This window comes from Scylla paramamosain, unplaced genomic scaffold (genome assembly GCF_035594125.1).
Source record: "Scylla paramamosain isolate STU-SP2022 unplaced genomic scaffold, ASM3559412v1 Contig57, whole genome shotgun sequence".
Lineage (NCBI taxonomy): Eukaryota > Metazoa > Arthropoda > Malacostraca > Decapoda > Portunidae > Scylla > Scylla paramamosain.
Window position 1 is genome coordinate 35,001 of NW_026973722.1, and position 5,000 is coordinate 40,000.

At 38.4% G+C, this 5,000-nt stretch overlaps 1 protein-coding gene across 5 annotated transcripts in view; it reads left to right on the top strand.

Moving 5' to 3' along the window:
• The window catches only part of LOC135098351 (myb-like protein AA), a 27,204-nt gene that overhangs the window by 2,173 nt on the left and 20,031 nt on the right, over positions 1-5,000 (top strand). For all 5 annotated transcript variants that reach the window (XM_064000670.1, XM_064000662.1, XM_064000669.1 and 2 more), the window contains exon 2: positions 654-772. The gene's annotated coding sequence lies outside the window, so the exon portion shown is untranslated. The remainder of the gene's footprint in view (positions 1-653; positions 773-5,000) is intronic.

The window sequence follows — 5,000 nt, forward strand, 5'->3', positions numbered from 1 at the left end:
GGGCAGCATCCTATCTTTGTCACCACTGGGCCACAACACCCAGCTCTCAAAACAGGTGTTCTCTGTCCTCATCTCCCTCGTGTCCCTCACCTGGTCCTTCACGTCCTACCACAGGTTCTCAAAACTCAGAGGGCTGACTATTTTAGACACACTGCCCCTCCTGTTCACAATATTCTTCCAGTTAAGGTCCTATGGAGGTTATTTTAATTGTTTGTTTTGTGTTTTTAAGTGTATTTGTGGGCTCTGAAGATTTTTTTTGTGTGTTTTTGGGTTTTTTGGGTGTTTCAGGGTGTTTTTGGGTGTTTTAAGGTGTTTTAGGTTATTTTGGGGTGTTTTGGGATGTTCTTGAGTGAATTTTGGGTGCTTTTGGAATGTTTAAGGGTGTTTTTTGGTGTATTTGTGAGTTTTGACTGTTTTTTCTTGTAAGTAAATTTGGGGGTTTAATTTTTAATTATTTAATTAATTTATTTATTCATTTATTTTTTATGTGTGTGTGTGTGTGTGTGTGTGTGTGTGTGTGTGTGTGTGTGTGTGTGTGTGTTTAGGTACAATTATGAGGTTAAAATAATAATAGTAATAATAATAATAATAATAATAATAATAATAATAATAATAATAATAATAATAATAACAACAACAATCTGTGTCCGCAGGTGGTGTCCCGCGCCATCGCCTGTACAGTGTTCACTCTGGCACACACGTGGAAGGTGTTTGTGGTGTTGGGTGTACACTTTGTGATGGTGCTGGTATTTAAACTCAAGCTGGAGGAGAGGTGAGGATGTGTGTGTGTGTGTGTGTGTGTGTGTGTGTGTGTGTGTGTGTGTGTGTGTGTGTGTGTGTGTGTGTGTGTGTGTGTGTGTGTGTGTGTGTGTGTGTGTTGCCCTGTCTTTCATTGTTGAGATTGGTGAGGCTCTGTGTGTGTGTGTGTGTGTGTGTGTGTGTGTGTGTGTGTGTGAATTGAATTTATTGAGTAAGCTCAGACTTTATATAAAAGTATGGAGCACAGCTCTCCAGGAAAAGAATACAAACATTATATACAGAGTTATATACAGAATGTGCATAATATTACATAAGAAAAAAATACATACAAATGAAATACACTGTAAGCAATGGCAAAAAATGAATAAAAAAAAAATGTGTATGCATATATAATGATACATACTGTTACTAATTAAGAAATTAGAAAAACTATTGAGGTGTTTTGCATACTATTTATCTAAACATGTGTAGCACCATCCTTAAAAAGAAAGATAATTTCTTCATCACACTTGAACTTGTACTTTGCATGAACAAAGCATATTTGAATTGTGTTGGCCTATTTATGTAATAATTTGCTATATACATATTACCTAACCTAACAATTTCCACATCCGTACATTCAAAAAGAACATGAAATTCATCTCCTACTACCTCAACATTACACTTGTTACATACCCTATCTTCTCTACTGATGCCTTGATACCTACCAACATTTACAGGAAGTCTATTATTACAAGTTCTAAATTTAGTCAACTAATAATCTGTCACCCTTTGTTAACTTTTCTAAATACTGTTCTCTGCCAAAATCTGTCTTAAACACGCTATAATTGCTACTTAATGATTTTGTTTCTAAATTATGATGCCAAGTTACAAGCCACTGATCTTTCAATCTCTGTTCCACAGCTTTCTTCACCCATCTTGAATTAGGAACATCTTGCAACACCACATACCAGACATTCCACAGTCATTACAAATATTCTTTATACAAGCTAACCATGGAGAAGTATAAAGCCCTAAGCTATCCAGCTGCAATAGACATTGGTACATTACATAACACAATTTAGTATTTTTACCTGAAATTAACCTAGACCAATAACCTATAATTTTTTTCTTCATATAAATATCAAGTGGAAATACACCCAGTTCACCATACACCATGTCATTACAAGTATTCTTATGAACACCCAAAACCTGTTTTAGAAATTTCATGTACATATACTCTAACTCCCTAGCAATATGGTAACCACAAATTTCAGATGCATAAGTCAATATAGGTAACACCGTGGTGGTAAATAATTTGAGTTGTATATCCACTGGCAAGTCAAACTTCTTACACTTACTTATTAATGAGTACATTGCTCTTGTGGGTGTGTCTTTTAGCTCCAGCTCACCTCTGCAAAACCTTCCATTATAATTTAATAACACTCCAAGATACTTATACTCTGTCACTACTTCAATGTTTTCACCACCAATTTCAAATTCATAGTTAGATAAATTTTGTCTTCCCCTACTAAGCACTACTACTTTTGTTTTGTTACAATTTAGCTTTAATTTCCATTCATTACAATATAAATTCAGAGCAATCAGTGCCTGCTTCATTCCATCCTCACTGTCACACAAAATAACTGTATCATCTGCTACGTCATAATAACAAATAGTTTAAGATACATGTTTAAGAAATCATCACCAGAATTTACATAACTGCAATTATATTCAATTAATTTACTTTCAATATCATTCACATAAAAAGCAAAAAGCAACGGTGATAAATTTTTCCCCTGTCTTACCCCTACATTGCAAACAAATCTCCTGGTTAAGCATGACACATGATCTGATATTGTTGTACATATTTTTGATTACATCTAGAATTTTTCCTTGCACCTTTTCCTTCACAAGCTTACACCATAAACCTTCACGCCATACCATATCAAAGGCTTTCTTGTAATCAACAAATAAACAAAATAGCTTTCTCTTCTTCCAGTTAAATAAATCAATGACACATTTCAACAAAAATATATGATCCAGAGTGGAATATCCATGACTGAAGCCCACTTGTGTTTCATTAATGATAGATAAGGTGTTTGAATAATCATTAAGTTTTCATTAAGTATGGAGGTGAACAGCTTCCCCATGCAGCTACAGTGCTCGCCATAAACATTGTCGCGGGAGACCACGGTGTCCGTTTCAATGATCAAAACGCGCGCGCTTTCCTTGGCGGGCCTCGGGTGCTTTAAATTCAGTTATCACACATCTGGCACCTCACCCGGGGTGTTGGGCAGCTTACCAAGGCGGGAAGAAGTGACAGGCGCCTGTCAATCACTCTGATTGGGGGGTGTTTTGTTGCTGTCCTCCCGCGCCACCCCCCCCACACTGGCTTGCAGTTACTCTCCTGTTTAGCTGTTGTCCTGCACAATGGTGCGCTACCAGATGTTGTCACGGGATGACATCGTAGCCATCTCATCTCTCCACAAGGCTGGGCACTCCACACGGGCTATCTCTGACCAGACGGGTGTCAGTGTCCGTCAAGTTCAACGATACGTGAGGCGCATGGCTGAAATGGGCGGCAACAAAATACCCGCGAAGAGGAAACCACCAGGAAACACCCGCAAAACTTCCCTACGAACCCTGAGGGTGGTACACCTTGAACTTGAACGCAATCCACGAGTATCAGCCAGAAAAATAAGGGAAGACAACTTTGGATTGCTGAGTAATGTGTCTGTGAGGACATTATCGCGCCGTATCCACGACGACCTCCAGTACCTGAGTTATGCAGCGCGCCCCAAGCCTGTGGTTTCTGTAGCCCAGCAAGAGAAGAGACTTGCATTTTGTGACAGGATGAAGGACTGGACTATCGAGCAGTGGCGTGGCGTGCTGTGGAGCGACGAGTCAAGATTCATAGTGACAGCCAGCAGTCAAGGTCGCGTGTACCGGCGCCCAGGCAGCGATCCCCTTGACCCCCGCTACACTGCTCCTGCCGTCAGGTTCCCTGATTCGTTGATGGTATGGGGATGCTTTTCCAACCATGGGGTGGGGAGCCTCGTGGTGTTACCCAAGAACACCACAATGAATCAGGGGAATTAAATTTAAAGCACCTGATGCCCGCCAAGAAAAGCGCGCGCGTTTTGATCCTTCAAACGGATACCGTTTTCTCCGGCGACAATGTTTATGACGAGCACTGTAAGTAAGGTGATGCCCCTGTAATTACTAAAATCCCTTGTTTTTATAGAGTGGCACTATTGTACCCACCAACCATTCAGCTGGCATGACACCAGTATCAAGTATTTTATTAAACATTTTAACATAGAGGGGACACAAAAGATGCTTAGTACTTTTAATATATTCATTTAATATCATATCAGGTGCTGGGGATTTGCTGTTTTTTAACTTCTTAATATTTCTAACTACCTCTTCTTCACTTATAGGATCATTAAGTACTGATAAAATTTCAGCATCTGCACGGTCTTCATCATTTGTAATATTCACATCACTATTGTCAGAATTTTCATCACCCACTAGCTCCTTAAAATGTTCATAGAATTCATTTAGTGTTATGGGGATCTGATAGGTTCTTTTCTGACTATTTAAAATTTTCCAATATGCTTTAGGGTCATCACTCTTATATTTTCTAAGTTTCTTTATTAAGTTATCCCTCTCCTTATTCTTCACTCTTTAGATTTGCTTTATTTTTCCTGCTTTTCTCGATCATGTTGTTAAAATTTACACTACTTCTATGCAAATGATACCTCTGTCTAGCTTTATGGTATTCCTTTCTAGATGGCCAGCACTCTTTATCATATCCCACTGAGGTGGCATTATTGGACTTTTTAATGAATGATTTTTTCTTATACAGTGGGAAAGTTGCAAGTGCCGGCTCATTCAGTATTTGTTTTAAATCTAAATTAATATCATCCATGAGTAATTCATCCACTTTTGCAATCAGTTCATTTATCTTAGTTTCATCAATATTACTCACATATAAAAACTGTTTTTTCAACATTCCATTTACTTGGCCTTACACTTGATTGTCTTGATTCCCGTGCTCTTGGTTTACAACAGGCACCGTACTTTGCATCTTACATTTGATTCTTGCATGTAGTCCACAGTTTACATCAGACCACAAAGGTTCATAATCTAATACTTTAAAAACTACAACATACTTCATGATCACAGGTGATCCTAAAAAATAGTCAATAGTTGTATTGTGTGTGGTAGTAGGTTTGCCAATGCTGCAGTCCTCCCCT